The sequence below is a fragment of the Hydra vulgaris genome, chromosome 14, assembly GCF_038396675.1.
Source record: "Hydra vulgaris chromosome 14, alternate assembly HydraT2T_AEP".
Lineage (NCBI taxonomy): Eukaryota > Metazoa > Cnidaria > Hydrozoa > Anthoathecata > Hydridae > Hydra > Hydra vulgaris.
The window spans coordinates 39,217,333-39,240,738 of record NC_088933.1 but is presented as its reverse complement, the minus strand read 5'-3'; the positions used below and the strand labels follow the sequence as shown (position 1 = coordinate 39,240,738).

The 23,406-nt window shown below is 26.0% G+C and overlaps 1 long non-coding RNA gene across 1 annotated transcript; it reads left to right on the top strand.

Annotated features, from left to right (window-relative positions):
• The first annotated feature begins 4,986 nt into the window (after positions 1–4,986).
• On the top strand, positions 4,987–11,771 carry LOC136090626 (uncharacterized). Its single transcript, XR_010643575.1, has 7 exons — positions 4,987–5,668; positions 5,868–5,963; positions 7,487–9,367; positions 9,607–9,703; positions 9,967–10,039; positions 10,697–10,790; positions 11,587–11,771. It is a non-coding gene; the product is annotated as an uncharacterized LOC136090626 (long non-coding RNA).
• The last annotated feature ends 11,635 nt before the right edge of the window (positions 11,772–23,406 follow it).

Sequence of the window (23,406 nt, the reverse complement as noted above, 5' to 3'; positions counted from 1 at the left end):
CATGAATACGATAGAAACGTGTAAAATAATACAAAACAAATGCGTCAAACGTCTAAAACAATAAAATAATGCAACGCAAATACGTCAAACGTCTAAAATAATAAAATAATCCAAAGCAAATACGTCTAAAATACGTCCAAAATAATACATGAGCTAGTCAAAATAAAAGTTTTTAAAACAAAAGTTGAATATACAAAGTAAATGCATCTAAAAATAACATTAATAAATATAATTTATAAATAAAATTTATAAATACAATTTATAAGATTTTATTAAATACTGACAATTAAACCGAATAAATCTTAAAAATATATAAATTATGTTGTCCTATTTAAAACAGCGCATTTAATTGAACACTTTCATATGGAAGTAAAATACTTAAAGGCTATGCTTTACCTTTTTTTTAGTTAAATATTTTATTTTCTACCTTTTATAAAACTTTAAATGTTTTTTAAAGGTAAAAAAAATACTCGAGAGCCATCAGCTTTTTTCCGTCACTTTTTTATTTGATCTTGTCACGTATTCACGTACTATCTAATTTTCAATTTATTTACTTTGTTTCTGCCGTTGGAGAAAAAAAAAAAGAATTTACGAGAATACAAATCCAACTTGTCATCTTCTTGCTTAAAAAAGTAGATGAAAGACCCTTTACACTTGCGTTTTTTTTAACTCAAAAATTTTAATAACAATATAATATAATAAAATAATATAAATAAGAAATAATGTAAATAAGAAATAAAATAATAGACAATAGTATAACATAATATACAATAATATGTATAAAATAATAAAATTTGCATAATAATAAGTAAATTAATAATAAATAACAAAATAATATCATATGCAACAGTAATATAAATAAGAAATAATTAATAAATTAGTATATACACAATTTAGCAAAATACTTCAGCAAATTAGATTTCCATGAAATAAATTAGGAAATACCCGGTGGGAGCAAGATTTCCATGAAATAAATTAGGAAATACCCGGTGGGAAATGAGCATGCGATTAGCTAGCTTTATAGCGATTTTCAAGCGTTTTTTTTTTAATTTTAATTTTTTTTCTTGATGTCTAAAACATCTTTTAAAAATTCGATTTTTAGTATTGAGTTTATAATAATTACGAGAATAAATAAACTTTAAACATTGCGATTTTGTAGCAATGTGTCGTTATCGACAAATTTATTGCTGGTTGATAGCTACATATTAAAAAATTTTTAAACAGCGATTTTATTACGATGTGACGCTAGCTACAATAGCAAATGGGTCTTTAGCTTATTAAGCTGCCCTCGTAGCCGAATTGCTGTCTTTATCTTTACAAACATCGGTAGCCTTTCGCTAACCTAAAAAAGTTAGCAGTTCTCGTGGCCAAATCGTTGTCTTTATCGTTACGATTATGGCTAGCTCTTCGCAAGCCGATTTCCCACCGGGAAGACACTAAAACAAAAACAATAAAAAAATTAAACTATTAAATTTTAGTAACAAAAGTTAAAGATCATGCCATATACTTTTACTTGTTACTTATTTACCTTGAAACTTTTAAGCTATTTTCTGAAAATATATTTGAAATCTAATATATCAAAGTTCATCTAAAGTAAACTTCAGTTTGATTCAAGCTAATGTTCTTTTAAGTACAGTTTAAGACAAAGTCATAGTTTTTTATTCAAAATACGAAGATATTTCTTCCAAATAAAAGGTCTACGAGGCTAAATATGTACTTTTTGGTAAGAACTTATTTTAAGGTAGGTTATCGGAACGACAAAGTCGTTTTTTAGAATTTTGTTAAAAGGGACAAGCCACGCTTTAGTGTGATTATTCTTCCCTAGATAATGTTACAGTTAGAAGGATTGCTATCTACAAACGAAAAATAACGTAATAAATAAAATGTATTATTTATAAAAGATTTTGTTTTATATAACATTAGAAACATTTTTTGAGAAGTTGCTTTTAATGTATTTAAAACAAGAGTTCCAAGAAAGATATAACTCACCGTTAAACATTTAGTATTTTTAATACTAAATATAAGTACAAATATAATATTGATAATAAATATAAGTCATTTATATTAAGTAAAAACAATAATGTTCTTAAAATAGAAACTTGAGGTACCCCAAAAACATTCTAGAGACCTACGTCTATAGAATGTTTTTTTTTTAAAACCAAACTGATTACAGTAAAACATATTTTACAGTTACTAGCTGAAGTAAATAATGCTAATAGTTATAACTTTATAAACATCTTACTTGTTTATAAACATCTTACTTGTTTATAAACATCTTACTTGTTTATAAACATCTTACTTGTTTATAAACATCTTACTTGTTTATAAAGTCTGTTTTACATAATCCATTAGTTTAGTTTTGAAAAACAGGGACTGAAACAGGTTTGAAATAGTCTCATCACCAGATTTGAAAATAGAAGAAACTTTTAAGCAATTTTAATTTATACGGAATATGGTCTGATTAAATTGAAAGATTAAAAAAATAAAGTAATGAAGAATCAATAATATCGATTTATTTACATTAACACTTATTTGGTCTATTCCTGCACTTTTACATTTTTTCAGACTAATTAATACAATACGAAGTTCTGGTTCAAATTAAGTTTATCCAAAATGATATCAGTTGTTGTAAGGTAACACAAATTTTTACCAAATGGAATCTTTGCTGTTAAGTTGGACCAATGTTTTTAATAATTTATTATATTTGAGTTTCATATACTAAAAGATTTTTGTAGCAAGTTGTTTTTTGTTTTTTCAATTGAAAATACATTTCACTAAACTGTTTCAAGAATAAATCATTAGCATTGAATACCTTAAGTGATTGTAGAATAAAATTCAAGTCAACGTAAACATATTATAAAATTTGATTGTTTTTTAATGAATTATCATATGAATACTGTTGACTTGAGAGAAGTATTATTAAGAGTTACGCTTCGTAATAATTTTCGGTTAATATTTAGGATAAGGTTTTCTTTGAAAAAGTATCATTAAAACATTTGGCTTTGCAACTTGCGTGATTGATGAAGTAAATGTTCAAGTCCGTTTATAATGTAAACAAGCTTTTGCGATATATATTTTTTTTTTTCGGTTAAAAATGTGGCAGATAAGTTTTGAATATTTTTAAACTGCCAGCTGGTTGTATATAAATAGCATAGATGACGAATTTTTAAGTAAGTTTGTTTATAATTTCAACGTGTAATTCACATGCTGTCTCGTTTGAGTTAAGAATGTTTTGTCGAGTTGTGAATAAAAATTCTGGCATAAATACCTACGCAAATTTGCGCAATTGATGGACTGATACATCAATTGCGCATTTGATGGACTAATACATCAATTTGCGCACTTGACTGGCTGCAGCCAGTCGGCATATCTAGTATTGTAAATACTCTGAGTATTGATCACGTATAACATACCGCCATTGATACCAGAAAAATGCGCATTTAGTTTTAAGTTTCGAACTCGAGTTCAATACCACTTATTTATCAAAAATACGTATTTATAATATTTGATCAAAATCGGATATGATATCGAATCCGATTTTGATCAAATATTAACAAATAAGGGGAAAAACGAAAATCTTTGCTTATAAAGCGCATGCTATTTTATTGACATTTCTGTAATGCTATTACCTTTTTTGTTCTGTTTTAGAAAATTTAAAAAAATAAGTTAAAATTTTGAGCCAACACTGACACTTTAATTGTTGCTAAACGTTAAATTTTGTTATTAGGATTGCAGTTCTTTTATCTGTTTTTTGTTCTTTATTCAATAAGTATTTGATTTAAGTTAGATATGATTATAATTTGATATTTTATTACGAGATATATGTCTTTATATATAAATATATATGAACCTTTTTAGATATTTTCATGTTATTTTTAAATTTTTTGTTCACACAATTCAAGTTATATATGTTTATAGTTTGCATATGTGTTAATATTATGTTCAAAATTAAAAAGTTTTTGATAAATATATGTATGTGGTAATATGTGTTATATAATTGTTTTATAAATGAATTTTTAAAATAGTATAAAATGTATCTATTGTGTATATAAATATTATAAGAAGTGTTTATATATGTGTTACAAATTTAAATAAATATATTGTGTTTTATAGTTAGTATTTATGTTTATATTATGTTGTTTCCATGACATAGAAACAACATAATATAAACATATATACTAACTATAAAACACAATATATTTATTTAAATTTTATTATTTTATTACGAGATATATGTCTTTATATATAAATATATATGAACCTTTATAGATATTTTCATGTTATTTTTAAATTTTTTGTTCACACAATTCAAGTTATATATGTTTATAGTTTGCATATGTGTTTATATTATGTTCAAAATTAAAAAGTTTTTGATAAATATATGTATGTGGTAATATGTGTTATATAATTGTTTTATAAATGAATTTTTAAAATAGTATAAAATGTATCTATTGTGTATATAAATATTATAAGAAGTGTTTATATATGTGTTACAAATTTAAATAAATATATTGTGTTTTATAGTTAGTATTTATGTTTATATTATGTTGTTTCCATGACATAGAAACAACATAATATAAACATATATACTAACTATAAAACACAATATATTTATTTAAATTTTATTATTTTATTATGAGATATATGTCTTTATATATAAATATATATGAACCTTTTTAGATATTTTCATGTTATTTTTAAATTTTTTGTTCACACAATTCAAGTTATATATGTTTATAGTTTGCATATGTGTTTATATTATGTTCAAAATTAAAAAGTTTTTGATAAATATATGTATGTGGTAATATGTGTTATATAATTGTTTTATAAATGAATTTTTAAAATAGTATAAAATGTATCTATTGTGTATATAAATATTATAAGAAGTGTTTATATATGTTATACAAATTTAAATAAATATATTGTGTTTTATAGTTAGTATATATGTTTATATTATGTTGTTTCCATGACATAGAAACAACATAATATAAACATATATACTAACTATAAAACACAATATATTTATTTAAATTTATATAACATATATAAACACTTCTTATAATATTTATGGACCATGTTTTCAAAGTGTGTGACTTGGCAAACGTGTTGAGCAAGATTTTGCATAAAGTTGTTATTTATGTTACTAATGTTGTTACATTTGGCTTACCTTTATGTTGGTGTCTATTGTTAAAAATTATAAGTGGTTTTATTATTGAAAGTCACTGCTTTTAATCATTCACTAAAAGCCACTCAAGAAAAGTCATTTTGCCACATATACATTTTGTTTATATCTTAATTTGAATTTTTAGAACCATGACGTACCAACATGAATTGTTTTCTAAAAGCTAACATGAAATAACAATACTTAACAACTACTACTCTCTTATCATGACATCTTATCTCTATCTGTTATATTGATTTGTGATTCATATATGATATTTTTCTTTGTATTTACTTATCGATTACATTTTTTTATTTCAGATTTATCATATGATGGATTTATGCAATATAAAAGAACGAATATATGTAAATTTTTATGAATTTTTTAAAAACATCTGCTAATAATTAGTCCAGTCAACGTTCAAACTTCAATTTTGCATATGTCATCTTTAAGTAGTTTCTAGGCTTTTCTAAATGTGTTTCTTATTCACATGGTTTTACAAGCAAGGTATGCAAGCAAATTTGAGCTGAAAGTTTTTTTTTAGCCTTTAAGGAGAATTGGCGTTACACTTTTTTAAATTTAATTTGTTTAAATATAGTAGTTTTAACAAATAAATGTTTGTTTGTTCTTTGTTTTTTTACTTATTTGTTTTCAGATTCTTAAGAACTTGCCAACTTATCTAAGTAAGTTTTTTATTTCTTTTTAGTGCAATTGGAAAGAGCTGAAAGTTACTTTTAAAGCAATTGAAAAGAACTGAAGTGTTTTTTAGTTACTTCACACGGTATAACTGATACTGATTTGAGTAAGTTTACTATTTTGTTTTATTTTATATTGGATTTATTTGATATTTGATATATGTTATATTTGATATATATTTTATGTATTTAACATGGAAAACTGACTGTAATTTGTTGACACAAAAGTTTATAAACATAAATCTGCCTATATTTCAGTATATTTTATATTTCTCTGTATCTTTATAAATATTCTTTCTTAGAAAAAATATTTAAATTTCTTAGAAAAAAACAGACTAGAAAAAATAAATAAATTTCTTTGAAAGTAGTTAAAAAAAATGATGATGTATTTCCATATTTCATTGTGTAAAGTGTAATACCACTTTTTAAAGGTATGTGAATAGATATATAGGGGAACATGGGGCAAGATGACGACTGTTTCGAAAAACGCCTGTATCTTAGTCTGTCCAAAAAATAAAATTTACCTTTAGCTGGTGATGTAGCGATGTAATAAATCAAGTCAAACGAGGATAATAAGTTTTTTTCTCAATGTCAGAAAAACTTTTTTAATACTTAGCTTTCGTCACAAAAATAATACTTAAAAAGAAACCATTGATAAATCTAGTAAAATTAATCTACTTCCCTTTCAGCTAAAGTTAACTGTTATATTTAGTTTTGCTTAAGAGATAACTGTAGGTTGTCATCTTGCCCCATTCGTTATTTTACCCCATGTTCCCCTATATATATATAATATATATATATATATATATATATATATATATATATATATATATATATATATATATATATATATATATATTTAAATAATAATTTAGAGTAAAATATACTGATTGGCATTGCTTCATTTTTTTATACAAGATTGTGCATTTATTATTTTTATGCATTAAGGTAAAAATAATTTTGTGCATTGTAGTCAAGATTCTTTTTTAATTAAAAATAATTGATGTAAATAAATGTTGTTTAATATTTTTGATAAACGACTAATGTATGTAAACATATAAAAAGATATGGATTTCAATAAATCTTAAGTTTAAATAAAGTCTTTGATTAGAAAAGATCACAATTTGTAAGATTCTTTTACGTTCATTTATTCAGTTGCAACAATAGTAAGATTACTGGTAATATGTTTAATGATAATAGTTAAATTGAAATAGATAGTATTAGGCTCAACAAAGTTATTAATGTAAATGCTTATAGGCAACTTGAAAATAGTAGTCAAATGAAAAAAATAGATCATTTCTAAGAAATATTTTACGATTTGCTTGCTATTTTATGGTATAATTGTTTAAATTGTTTAACTATAATTGTCCCTCGATTGTTCAAATATTGTAATAAATAAAATCTTTTCAGTCCAAATATTTAAGTTAATAAAATATTTTATTAAGTTGTGGTGTTATTTGCCAGTGTTACTACATTGTGTTGTCTAGCCTTTTTATAATCTTTTTTAATTATTCTGTAGTCACGGAATATATATTTTCTGTTATTATTATCCTAATTCTACTAACAATACAATGCAAATAGTACTTTTGTAATTAAAAATTGTATTTTTTTTTTTAATTTTATTTTTTAGGTATTTTCAGGCTTTCCGTTTCTGGTACCTGTGTTGTGACAGATTTTAAAAAGAACTCAACTGTTGTTAATGCGGTCTTCGTCGTTAACTATAAGCAATGACGTTACTGAAAGGGAGTCAAAGTTAAAATATTTATAGATAAATTTGTATTTAATTTTTTAGATAATATATCAAGTTATTAATGTGTTTTTATTGTTATTAATGATTTAATAACTCATAACCCGTATTATGGGTTGCTTACTGCTGGTCATTATCATTATGTTATGAATTAATATTAGTTAATAAAATTGTATTGAATATTCTCTGGTTATCGTGTTTTATCCCAGTTGGCATATCTAGTATTGTAAATACTCGGAGTATTGATCACGTATAACATTCCGCCGTTGATACCAGAAAAATACGCATTTAGTTTTAAGTTTCGAATTCGAGTTCAATACCATTTATTTATCAAAAATACGTATTATTTAATATTTGATCAAAATGGGAAACGATATCGTACCCGATTTTGATCAAATATCAACGTATAACGGAAAAACGAAAATCTTTGCTTTAAAGCGCATGCTTAAACTGAAATTGTGAAAGCAAAATTTAAATTAAAAAGTTTTCTCTTGAGAAATTTAGCAAAAAGTTTGTCTGGAATGAAAAGGAACAGTCAGGAATACATGAAAAGTTGTATGAAGAGATATCGTTCTGCTAAAGCAGTATCGCATATCTCCATTACAGTTACAGTACTTTTTTGTACTAAAAAAGTTACTAAAACTTTATCATCAAAATATTTATTACTACTTTTAAATTTATTTAGTTTTATCAAGTCCTAAATTAATATAATTCAAATATATTATAAATCCTATCATTTCATACCTTACTTATTTTATTATGTTGATTGTTATTTTATTAACATTTCTGTTTTGCTATTACCTTTTTTTGTACTTTTTTAAAAAATTTAGAAAAATAAATTAAAATTTCGAGCCAACACTGACATTTTATTGTTGCTAAACGTTAAATTTTGTTACAAGGATTGCAGTTCTTCTATCTGTTTTTTGCTCTTTATTCAATAAGTATTTGATTTAAATTAAATATGATTATAATTTGATATTTTATTACGAGATATATGTTTTTATATATGAATCTTTTTAGATTTTTTCTGGTTATTTTTAAATTTTTTGTTCGCGCAATTCAAGTTATATATGTTTATAGTTTGCATATATGTTTATATTATGTTCAAAGTTAAAAAGTTTTTGATAAATATATGTATGTGGTAATATGTGTTATGTAATTGTTTTATAAATGTGTCATTAAAATAGTATAAAATGTATCTATTGTGTATATAAACATTATATGAGGTGTTTATATATGTTATATAAAGTTAAATAAATGTATTGTGTTTTATAGTTATTATATAAAACATGGAAACAACATAATATAAACATATTATGTTGTTTCCATGTTTTCAAAGTGTGTGACTTGGCAAACATGTTGAGCAAGATTTTGCGTAAAGTTGTTATTTATGTTACTAATGTTGTTATATTTGGCTTACCTTTATGTTGGTGTCTATTCTTAAAATTTATAAGTGGTTTTATTATTGAAACTCACTGCTTTTAATCATTCACTAAAAGCCACTCAAGAAAAATCATTTTGTCGTATATACATTTTGTTTATATCTCAATTTGAATTTTTAGAACCATGAAATACCAACATGATTTGTTTTCTAAAAGCTAACATGAAATAACAATATTTAACAACTACTACTCTCTTATCATGACATCTTATCTCTATCAGATATATTGATTTTCTATTCATATATGATATTTTTCTTTGTATTTATCCCTTACATTTTTTCATTTCAGATTTATCATATGATGGATTAATGCAATATAAAATGTATATATGTGTTTCTTATTCACATTTTATTTTACAAGCAAGGTCTGCAAGCAAATTTGAGCTGAAAATTTTTTTTAGCTTTTAAGGAGAATTGGCGTTATTCTTTGTTTAACTTAATTTGTTTAAATATAGTAGTTCTAACAAATAAATGTTTGTTTGTTCTTGGTTTTTTACTTATCTGTTTTCAGATTCTTATAAACTAGGCAACTCAGCTAAGCAAGTTTTGTTTTATTTTTTAGTGCTATTGGAAAGAGCTGAAAGTTATTTTTTAGAGTGATTGAAAAGAACTGAAGTGTTTTTTAGTTACTTCACACGGTGTAAGTGATACTGGTTTGAGTAAGTTTACTATTTTGTTTTGTTTTATATTGGATTTATTTTATATTAGATATGTTTTTTGTGTATTTAACATGGAAAACTGACTGTAATTTGTTGACACGAAAGTATATAAACATAAATCTGCCTATATTTCAGTATATTTATATTTATATATATATATATATATATATATATATATATATATATATATATATATATATATATATATATATATATATATATATATATATATATATATATATATATATATATAATTACTTTAGAGTAAAATATACAGACTGACATTGCTTCAATTTTTTATACAAGATTGTGCATTTATTATTTTTGTTCATTAAGGTAAAAATAATTTTGTGCATTGTAGATTCTTTGTTAAATTAAAAATAATTGATGTAAATAAATATTGTTTAATATTTTTGATAAACGACTATTGTATATAATTTATGTATATAAGCATATAAAAAGATATGGATTTCAATAAATCTTAAGTTTAAATAAAGTCTTTGATTAGAAAAGATCACAATTTGTAAGATTCTTTTACATTCATTTATTCAATTGTAACAATAGTAAGATTACTGGTAGTATGTTTAATGATAATAGTGAAATTGAAATAGATAGTATTAGGCTCAACAAAGTTATTAATGTAAAATGCTAATAGGTAACTTGAAAATAGTTGTCAAATGAAAAAAATAGATCTAGGCAGGATGAAGTTAATTGTTGTTGAAATGTAAGAAATGCAACTCGGCGTGCACAAAACTTACTTGACAGAATTCAGTGTCAAGCAGTGTTAATGTCTGTTAATTTGATTTTACTTTAGACACTTCAGAACAAAGCAAAGTATGAGTTTAACTATTTATAGTAATAACAAACACTTTTAAATCTAAATAAGTTTTTTTTTTTTTATAATATCATTTTTTTTTTTAGTTTGTCTTCCCTTTGTCATCTTTTGATTAGTTAGCTAACTGTTGAAACATGGTTTTAATTTTGTAAATTTAGTATGATGTGAAGTTTACTCTATTAATCATTAGTCAACAGTTAGAGAGAAGCTGGAGCTTAATTAAGAAATGCTGGAAATTAGCTTTTAATCAAGGTAAAAGTAATTTTGTTTACTGGTAACATAATAAAACCAGAGACTACTATTTACTCCGTGCTTTTTTACATTTGTTAACATGCTGCTTTGGAAACACTTTCTCTCTCTCTCTCTCTCTCTCTCTCTCTCTCTCTCTCTTAGATGAGAGGAAGATTTAATAAAACTTATGTAATTACTGAGCTCTTACGTATTTCTTAATACCACAAATTATAATGACCATTTATAAGAAATTTTTTACGAGTTGCTTGCTATTTTATGATATAGTTGCTCAAATTGTTTAACTATAATTGTCCCTTGATTGTTCAAATATCGTAATAAATAAAATCTTTTTAGTCCAAGTATTTAAGTTAATAAAATATCTTATTAAGTTGTGGTGTTATTTGCCAGCAAAAACAATGTGTTGTCTAGCCTTTTTATAATCTTTTTTAATTATTTTGTAGACAGAATATATGAACCTGTCATTTTTTAGTCCAAAAGTTTTAGCAGTTAGTTTATAAGTTTGAATTAAAAATTTCTGTATGATTTATGTTTTTTTTATAAAAAATAAAAAATACATAAGTTATATACGTTCTTTATTTATCTACTTCTATGTTTTATTTCTTTAGCAACCTAGACATTTTAATAAAAGTCATATTTTTGTTGATTTTGAAAGGTTCTAGTAAATGGACTTGTGCCCTTTTCGAAATGACAGGTTCAAATATTTTCTGTTATTATTATCCTAATTCTACTAACAATAAAATGCAAATAGTACTTTTGTAATTAAAAATTGTAATTTTTTTTTCGTGTCTTTTTTTAGATATTTGCAGGCTTTACTTGACTTTCCTTTTCTGGTTCTTGTGTTGTGATTTTAAAAAGAACTCAACTGATGTTAATGCGGTCATATGTCGTTACCTATAAGCAATGACGTTGTTGATACGGAGTCAAAGTTAAAATATTTATAGATAAATTTGTATTTGATATTTTAGATAATATATCAAGTTATTAATGTGTTTTTATTGTTATTAATGGTTTAATAACTCATAACCCGTATTACGGGTTGCTTACTGCTAGTCATTATAATTATGTTATGAATTCATATTAGTTAATAAAATTGTATTGAATATTCTCTGGTTATCGTGTTTTATACGCGTTTAAATGCGAGTTTGATACTCAGTAGGCGTCGTATAGTATACCTGTCTTTATACGCATCTGATGTGTATTTATAATGCGCGTTTGACACGATAAAATGGCTAACATATATTCGTAAATAATGCGTATTCTGGAAAGTTTTAAATGCGTATTTAATACCAGGAAAATATCGTATTGAATATTCTCTGGTTATTGTGTTTTATACGTGTTTACAAGAGTTTTAAATGCGAGTCTAATACTCAGTATATTAGCGTCGTATTGTATACCTGTCTTTATACGCATCTAATGCGTATTTCTAATGCGTGTTCGACACGATAAAATGGCTAACATACATACCACATCGATACGTATTTAAACGAGTTTCTAATGCGCATTTACAACTAAATTTGCCGACTGGGATACGTGTTTAAATGCGAGTTTGATACTCAGTAGGCGTCGCATTGTATACCTGTCTACGCATCTGATGTCGTATTGTATACTGTCTGTATACGCATCTGATGTCTATTTTTAATGCGCGTTTGACACGATAAAATGGCTAACAAATATTCGTAAATAATGCGTATTCTGGAAAGTTTTAAATGCGCATGTAATACCAGGAAAATATCGTATTGAATATTCTCTGGTTATCGTGTTTTATACGTGTTTACAAGAGTTTCAAATGCGAGTTTGATACTCAGAAGGCGTCGTATTGTATACCTGTCTTTATACGCATCTAATGCGTATTTCTAATGCGTATTCGACACGATAAAATGGCTAACATACATACCACATCGATACGTATTTAAACGAGTTTCTAATGCGCATTTACAACTAAATTTGCCGACTGGGTGATACATCAGTTACGCTATTGATGGACTGATACATCAATAGTTAAGCTAGAAAAATTTTTTTATTTGTTTTAAGCCAAGTTTGCGTGACACAATTTTAAACTCATGGTTAAGTTCATCTTTTGAACATTTAAAGTTTTCAATTTTTTTATTCATACTTCAAATATTATGCAAATTGTTATGCAAAATTGAAAATCTATTCTTATTCCCACAAAGATATTAGAGAAACTTAATAATACTTTCTAAGATGACTTGATGACTATAATTAAGAGTCATTATTGCTAACGATGTCATTTTCAGCATTCATATTATATTAGAGGTTAACTTCCATCTCCCAAAGTTAAATTAAAACCAGAAAAATAGCCTACTATAAACAAATAAGAACACTCTTAAGCTAAAAGATCTATAACATATTTCTTTTTTATTTAGTGTTTATTCGTAAACGATCAACGTCCTTTGATATGCATGCAAATTTTCCAACTTCTCGTTTGTTTGTTTTTCCATATTTACTGGTAATTTTTTTTTGGATTTGTGTTGCCTCCGCCCAATAAATGTTGTAGATGAAAACATTTTTCACTTTTAGTTTCTGAGAGTTTGTTAGAATATTTATCTTTATAACTAAGTACCCAGTCGGCAAATTTAGTTGTAAATGCGCATTAGAAACTCGTTTAAATACGTATCGATGTGGTATGTATGTTAGCCACTTTATCGTGTCGAACACGCATTTGAAATACGCATTAGATGCGTAAAAAGACAGGTATACAATACGACGCCTACAGGGTATCAGACTCGCATTTGAAACTCTTGTAAACGCGTATAAAATACGATAACCAGAGAATATTTAATACGATATTTTCCTGGTATTACATGCGCATTTAAAACTTTCCAGAATACGCATTATTAACAAATATATGTTCCCAGTCGGCAAATTTAGTTGTAAATGCGCATTAGAAACTCGTTTAAATACGTATCGATGTGGTATGTATGTTAGCCATTTTATCGTGTCGAATACGCATTAGAAATACGCATTAGATGCGTATAAAGACAGGTATACAATACGACGCCTACTGAGTATCAGACTCGCATTTGAAACTCTTGTAAACACGTATAAAACACGATAATCAGAGAATATTCAATACGATATTTTCCTGGTATTACATGCGCATTTAAAACTTTCCAGAATACGCATTATTTACGAATATTTGTTAGCCATTTTATCGTGTCAAACGCGCATTAAAAATAGGCATCAGATGCGTATAAAGACAGGTATACAATACGACGCCTACTGAGTATCAAACTCGCATTTAAACACGTATAAAATACGATAACCGGAGAATATTCAATACAATTTTAATTAGCAGTAAGCAATCCGTAATACGGGTTATGAGTTATTAAATCATTAATAACAATAAAAACACATTAATAACTTGATATATTATCTAAAATATTAAATAAAAATTTATCTATAAATATTTTAACTTTGACTCCGTATCAGCAACGTCATTGCTTATAGGTAACGACATAAAGACCGCATTAACATCAGTTGAGTTCTTTTTAAAATCTGTCACAACACAAGTACCAGAAAAGGAAAGTCAAGGAAAGCCTGCAAATACCTAAAAAAAGACATGAAAAATAAAAATTACAAATTTTAATTACAAAAGTACTATTTGCATTTTATTGTTAGTAGAATTAGGATAATAATAACAGAAAATATATGAACCTGTCATTTCGAAAAGGGCACAAGTCCATTTACTAAAACTTTTCAAAATCAACAAAAATATGATTTTTATTAAAATAATGTCTAGGTTGCTAAAGAAATTAAATATAGAAGTAGATAAATAAAGAACGTATATAACTTATGTATTTTTTATTTTTTATAAAAAAAACATAAATCATACAGAAATTTTAAATTCAGACTTATAAACTAACTGCTAAAAGTTTTGGACTTATGTCCTTTTCGAAATGACAGGTTCATATATTCTGTCTACAGAATAATTAAAAAAGATTATAAAAAGGCTAGACAACACAATGTATACATTGTTACTATAGTAACGCTGGCAAATAACACCACAACTTAATAAGATATTTTATCAACTTAAATACTTGGACTAAAAAGACTTTATTTATTACAATATTTGAACAATCAAAGGATAATTATAGTTAAACAATTTTAGCAACTATATTATAAAATAGCGAGCAACTGGTAAAATATTTCTTATAAATGGTCATTATCATTTGTGGTATTAAGAAATACGTAAGAGCTCAGTAATTACAAAAGTTTTATTAAATTTCCCACTCATCTAAGAGAGAGAGAGAGAGAGAGAGAGAGAGAGAGAGAGAGAGAGAGAGAGAGAGAGAGAGAGAGAGAGAGAGAGAGAGAGAGAGAGAGAGAGAGAGAGAAAGAAAGAAAGTGTTTCCAAAGCAGCATGTTAACAAATGTAAAAAAGCACGGAATAAATAGTAGTAACTGGTTTTATTATGTTACCAGTAAACAAAATTATTTTTACCTTGATTAAAAACTAATTTCCAGCATTTCTTAATTAAGCTCCAGCTTCTTTCTAACTGTTGACTAATGATTAATTAAGTAAATTTCACATCATACTAAATTTACAAAATTAAAACCATGTTTTAACAGTTAGCTAACTAATCAAAAGATGACAAAGGGAAGACAAACTAAAAAAAAAAAATGAAAAAAATAACATAACTATGATAGAAATTATAAAAAATAAATAAATTATTTAGATTTAAAAGTGTTAATTGTTACTATATATAGTTAAACTCATACTTTGCTTTGTTATGAAGTGTCTAAAGTAAAATCAAATTAACAGACATTAACACTGCTTGACACTGAATTCTGTCAAGTAAGTTTTCTGCATGTCGAGTTACATTTCTTACATTTCAACAACGATTAATTTCATCCTGCCTAGATCTATTTTTTTCATTTGACAACTATTTTCAAGTTGCCTATTAGCATTTTACATTAATAACTTTGTTGAGCCTAATACTATCTATTTCAATTTCACTGTTATCATTAAACATATTACCAGTAATCTTACTATTGTTACAATTGAATAAATGAACGTAAAAGAATCTTACAAATTATGATCTTTTCTAATCAAAGACTTTATTTAAACTTAAGAATTATTGAAATCCATATCTTTTTATATGTTTATATACATAAGTCGTTTATCAAAAGTATTAAACAATATTTATTTACATCAATTATTTTTAATATAACAAAGAATCTACAATGCACAAAATTATTTTTACCTTAATGAACAAAAATAATAAATTCACAATCTTATATAAAAAATTGAAGCAATGTCAGTCAGTATATTTTACTCTAAAGTAATTATATATATATATATATATATATATATATATATATATATATATATATATATATATAAATATACTAAAATATAGGCAGATTTATGTTTATGAACTTTCGTGTCAACAAATTCCAGTCAGTTTTCCATGTTAAATACACAAAATATATATCTAATATAATATATATCAAATATAAAATAAATCCAATATAAAATAAAACAAAATAGTAAACTTACTCAAACCAGTATCAGTTACACCGTGTGAAGTAACTAAAAAACACTTCAGTTCTTTTCAATCACTCTAAAAAATAACTTTCAGCTCTTTACAAATGCAAAAACAAAACTTGCTCAGCTGAGTTGCCTAGTTTATAAGAATCTGAAAACAGATAAGTAAAAAACCAAAAACAAACAAACATTTATTTGTTAGAACTACTATATTTAAGCAAATTAAATTAAACAAAGAATAACGCCAATTTTCCTTAAAAGCTAAAAAAAATTTTCAGCTCAAATTTGCTTGCAGACCTTGCTTGTAAAATAAAATGTGAATAAGAAACACATTTAGAAAAGCCTAGAAAAAATTTATAAAAATTTACATACATTTGTTCTTTTATATCGCATAAATCCATCATATGATAAATCTGAAATGAAAAAATGTAATTGATAAGTAAATACAAAAAAAACATCAAATATGAATCAAAAATCAATATATCTGATAGAGATAAGATGTCATGATAAGAGAGTAGTAGTTGTTAAATATTGTTATTTCATGTTAGCTTTCAGAAAACAAATCATGTTGGTACTTCATGGTTCTAAAAATTCAAATTGAGATATAAACAAAATGTATATACGGCAAAATGATTTTTCTTGAGTGGCTTTTAGTGAATGATTAAAAGCAGTGAGTTTCAATAATAAAACCACTTATAATTTTTAACAATAGACACCAACATAAAGGTAAGTCAAATGTAACAACATTAGTAACATAAATAACAACTTTACGCAAAATCTTGCTCAACACGTTAGCCAAGTCACACACTTTGAAAACATGGAAACAACATAATATAAACATATATAATAACTATAAAACACAATACATTTATTTAACTTTATATAACATATATAAACACCTCATATAATATTTATATACACTATATAGATACATTTTATACTATTTTAATGACACATTTATAAAACAATTACATAACACATATTACCACATACATATATTTATCAAAAACTTTTTAACTTTGAACATAATATAAACATATATGCAAACTATAAACATATATAACTTGAATTGCGCGAACAAAAAATCTAAAAATAACATGAAAAAATCTAAAAAGATTCATATATATATTCATATATAAAAACATATATCTTGTAATAAAATATCAAATTATAATTATATTTAATTCAAATCAAATACTTATTGAATAAGGAGCAAAAAACAGATAGAAGAACTGCAATCCTTATAACAAAATTTAACGTTTAGCAACAATAAAATGTCAGTGTTGGCTCGAAATTTTAATTTATTTTTCTAAATTTTTTAAAACAGTACAAAAAAAAGGTAATAGCATAACAGAAATGTTAATAAAATAATAATCAACATAAGAAAATAAGCAAGGAATGAAATGATAGGATTTATAATATATTTGAATTATATTAATTTAGGACTTCATAAAACTAAATAAATTTAAAAGTAGTAATAAATATTTTTATGATAAAGTTTTAGTAACTTTTTTAGTACAAAAAAGTACTATAAATGTATTGGAGATATGCGATACTGCTTTAGCAGAACGATATCTCTTCATACAACTTTTCATGTATTCCTGACTATTCCTTTTCATTCCAGACAAACTTTTTACTACATTTCTTAAGAGAAAACTTTTTAATGTAAATTTTGCTTTCACAATATCAGTTTAAGCATGCGCTTTAAAGCAAAGATTTTCGTTTTTCCGTTATGTTGATATTTGATCAAAATCGGGTACGATATCGTATCCGATTTTGATCAAATATTAAATAATACGTATTTTTGATAAATAAGTGGTATTGAACTCGAGTTCGAAACTTAAAACTAAATGCGTATTTTTCTGGTATCAACGGCGGTATGTTATACGTGATCAATTCTCCGAGTATTTACAATAGATAGCCGTCTGGGTAATTACTAAGTAATTTGAACAATAGATCTAGCTTTTTTAACGCCTCTAGCTCCGGTATTATGTGTCCGTTCCATTTAATACTTTTTAATTTATGAGTTTCTTCAAACAATTTAAATATGGTACCAGACCTGTTTTTCCAATGCTGGACATAGGCAGCCGCTGAGGGGTCAGTGCGTTTGGAGAGGCTAGCAAGCAAAGAAAATAACTTAATAAGTTATTCTAATCTTAATTATATTAAAATTCTATAGAAGCTTATTATTTTTATTATTTTAAAACGAAATATAACATTAATTAATTAAAAAAAACTACACTCTTATAACAAAAGTTATCTTTTTTTTAAAACTAGTTTTAAAATTACTTGATTCTTTGCTTGCTGGCCTCTTTGCTGCTGGTGGCTCTGCCCCTCAGCGGCTGCATATGCTTAACATTGGTAAAGACGGAAGGAAATTTATTTCACTTTGACATTAAAATTTGAATGAGGTAAAGAAAAGTTCGAGGGGGAGGCAAAAGAAAAAAGAAGTACTTTTAAAACGAATTTTAAATTTGTTTTAAAGTTACTTCTTTGAAAAAAATATTATTTTGTCACAACAAAGTTGATAACATTTTTCGCAAAAAACAATCTGGTACTTAATCACATGAGACAATGGATTACCTACCATACAATAGCAGCTATCCTCCAGGTTCGTTAATTAATAATCTTAATCAGAGCCGCCGTCCCGAAGAGATCTTAAAGGAAGGGTGGGTGACATCTGTTATTTTGCTGACCAAGGCCTAGAAAAATATTTTTGCAGACTTAAAAAAAAAAAAACCCTCGAGGACGCCTCTGATCTAAATAAAGAGGTAATAGTTTTAGAGTCTATTAGTGTTGTTAGCAAAAAATTAGCTCAGAACGTTGAAGTATTTTCTATCGACCCTACCAACTGGATACGCTAAAATCGTGGACTGATCGATGGACTGACGTTATGACAAATCAATAAAAAAGAGACGTCAACGCCAATAATTTTTTAAGGTCCAAAACCTGTGACAAGGCTGGAACTTTGCGAAGTGTCACCACTTTTCTACAGTGTAAAGTTTAATTATATTTATAATAATAAATATCAGTTGTCTTTTTAGCCTCCTAATAATCCATCTAATAATAGATGTATTTAATAAATAGATATATTTTATTAGATGAATAGAAATATCCATCTAATAATAGATGTATTTAGGTAGACTTATAAAAAAAAATCTAATGATTTTTTTTTTCTACGCATGACACATCACAAAATATGCATTTCGTGGATCAAACTAGAAACTGGATCATGTCATAACAAAAATTTTCTTGGCTTTTTAGAATGACTAGATAAATAGGACCCTCTTTAAGTTAAACATATTACCAGTTACGTAATCCAAGGTAAAATTAGCACTTTCTCCCTATCAGGTAAAACTTGCTTTTCAGCAAGCAACTTATAATACTCTTTATAATACTCTATTAATTTCTTTGAATTATTAAACTCTTTAAATTTTATAAAGCATTTATTGCTCAAAGATCTTTTCCAGACTCTCTAAAAGTAACAAAATAACTTCTATTTTTAAATCAGATTACCATTGCAACATTACAAATTATCGTCCGATTTCATTTCTTCCAGTTTTCTTTAAAATATTAGAAAGAATAATGTATAAAAGAGTCTGCAATTATTTTGTTGATATTAAACTTATATATAACAATCAATTTGGTTTCCAGAGAAACAATTCTACTAAACACGCCATACTAACAAGTAGCATTTCTGATTGTTTTAAAAATTCTTATTATACCCTAGAAGTACTCATCAATTCGTCTAAAGCTTTTGATACTGTCGATTACCACATGCTATTAAAAAATTAGAACTCTTTGGAATTAGAGATAAATATCTAAGCTGGTTCAAAAGCTATCTTAGTAATCGTGAGCAGTTCGTTAATATCTGAGACTCTTCTTCGCCTTTTTTAATCAATGTAAAATGTAGTGTCCCACTACATTTTACATTGGTTAACAAAGGCAAAGAAGAGTCCAGGATAAACAGGGATCCAAAGTTGAGCCCCTATTATTTTTAATATATATAAATGACCTTGACAAAGTCTCTAACTTAACCACTATAATTTTTGCTGATGACACAATGACTTGCCTATTCCAATCTCATCAAAACATAAATACAATTTTTAATAATATGACACAAGAATTAAATAAATTTCATTTTGGTTTAAGAAAACCAGATTGCCCCTTAATATTGATAAAACAAAACGGACACTTTTTTATCAAATATCCAGAAAAAAATGTTTACCAAATTACAAAACTTTTTGGAGTTCTTCAAGATGAAAACTTATCTTGGAAACAACAAATCAATAATATCTCCATGAAAGTTGCTAAAAATATTGAAATTATATATAAAGTTCTACATATCGTGACGTTAGAATCTCCCTTTTGTACTCTTGAGAGAATTTGACAAAAATTGTTATTCTATCTTAAATCTTAAAAATTAAAAGTAAAAACTTGTTAAATTTGTTAAATTAAAAGTTCAAAATATCATATTTGCTAAACTGATTGCTTAGAATACACATCATTTATTATTTATTAAGTAATACACTGAGGCATATTCGTTTAGACGCATCAATTTTTTTCTCTTTATCTTAATTTTTTTCTATGTATTGTCAACTGATATGCATGCAAGTTATTATCAAACTAATTGTTGTGTTGTGGGCTACTAAAAACCACAAAAAAAAAATTTTCTATGTGTCTTTATTAACACGAGAGTATGTTTGATATACAAAAGCACATTTTTTAATTGGAATATATCTATAGACGTAATCAGGTTAATAACGGTATTTATTGATTTTTAATCACTTTTACACAAATAAATTGATAAATTTTAGTGTAATTTGATCTTTTGCTCTGCCAGTATCATTTTTATTGCATTTTACGAAATGTCTAAAGGAAAGTATTTGACAGATACAAATACAAATTAATTTATATCGTGGCTCAGAAATCTCACCAGCACTTTCTATACGAAAAATAGCAAGAAAAATTGGAAGATCTGACCATGTTGTACGAAACTACATTGCAAAAGTTGACAATTACGGTGTAAAAAAAAGCAACAAACGGCAACAAAGTATTAAAAAATCGGCAAATTAATCGAATTTGCTTCGAAGCAACCAAAAATAAATTGAATGCAACACAAATATAGGATAAATTATTATTGCCTGTCACCAATAAACTTGTTGAACATATTCTACGTACAATACCAAACGTAAAGTGGAAGAAACCACACCAAAAACCAATGTTAAAAAAACACCATAAAATTCCTAGATTACAGTTTGCTAATAACCATATGCATTGGACTCATGAGTGGCAAAACGTAATATTTTCAGATAAAAAAAAGTTAAATTTAGATGGTCCGGACTCTTACAATTGTATTGGTGTGATCTAAGAGGAATAAATGACCCACAAACAAAACTAAATTATGGAGGAGGAAGTTTAATGGTTTGGGGTGGATTTTTTTATTCAGGAAAATTGACTCAGTGTTGTGGTTTACCTAAAATGAACTCGATAAAGTATACAGAAATGTTGGATGATGTTCTCATAACTTATATGGATGAAAACATGGACGATAATGCCATATTTCAGCAAGATAATGCTGCAATTCACACATCTAGGCATTTTATGAAATGGTTTAAAGACCACGACATCCCGGATCTCAAATGGTTAGCTTGTAGCCCGGATTTAAATCTAATCGAGAACGTGTGGGGAATGCTATCAAGAAAAGTTTATGACGCTAAAGCAGCCGGACACCAATTTAAAACTGTTACTGAGTTAAAGTGTAAAATCCTTGAAGCATGGTCTGAGTTGGATCAAACTACACTTCAACGACTAGTGGAGTCAATGAAAGGCAGAATTTTTGAGGTGATCCAGTGTAATGGAGGGCATACGCATCACTAATTTCCATCTTTTAATGTCAAAAATATGACTGCGTCTATAGATATATTCCAATTAAAAAATGTACTTTCGAATATCAAACATACTCTCATGTTAATAAAGACACATAGAAAAAATTTTTTTGTGATTTTTATTAGCCCACAACACAACAATTATTTTGAAAATAACTTGCATGCATATCAGTTGACAATTCATAGAAAAAAATTAAGACAAAGAGAAAAAAATTGATGCGTCTCAACGAATATGCCTCAGTGTATAAGTTGGGATTAGACAAAAAGCATATCGGTAAATGAGAATTATTTTTTTTTATTTTTTTATTTATTTTTAGGTTGTTTAGGTGCTCCCAGGAAGTCCTTACGGTATTATCACGGAGCACCGCGGGAGAGCATTTAACTAGAGGTTCACGCCTCCTTCCTTACCAATTTCGCTTATTGGGCTAGAGCCGGCGTCGAACCCAGGACCTCTGAGTTCTGAGCCAGAACTCTAACCACTGCGCCACGGCTGCTCAAATTATTAGAATCTATCTCCAAATTTTCATGGTAAATAAATTTAATTTTCTGTTGTTAGTTATAACAATATTTTTGTGTTCAAAATTATATAATTATAATATATTAATCTTATTATTATTATTTATATAATTTTAAAAATTCTTAGTTTTTGTTTTTTCATAGTTAATTTCAACCTTATTTAATAAAGTTGGAATTAACTATAAATTTGTAAACAAGCAATTTTAAAAATTATGAAAATAATATTGTAAGATTAATTATAAAAAATAAATAGAATAAAAAATATATATTTTATTATTATAAACAACAACAACTGTGAAACAATTAAATAATTAAAAATCAAAAGTTATATTCTCACAACGTTAAAATATGGAGATAGAACCATATTATTCTAAGGTCACGATATCTTAACCCTTGTGTGCACAACCGGGTACCCGGGTGCCCACTATAGCACATTTTTTAATGTAAATAAGTTTGTAGATAATATTTTACTTTGGGCATTTAGATACACATTATATGGCTAAAATTTAACATAGTTGTGCATAAAAAATACCAGAAACAAAAAAATTTCTTAAAATATATAAGTTTGAAGTGAACATGGTTTGTGGACGCAACCGGGTACCCTGGTACCCGCAATAAGAAATCTCAAGATTGGTTGAACTTAAAAACTAAGTTATCAATTTGCTACATTTTTCTAAATAAAATATAAAGTTTATAAAAAAAG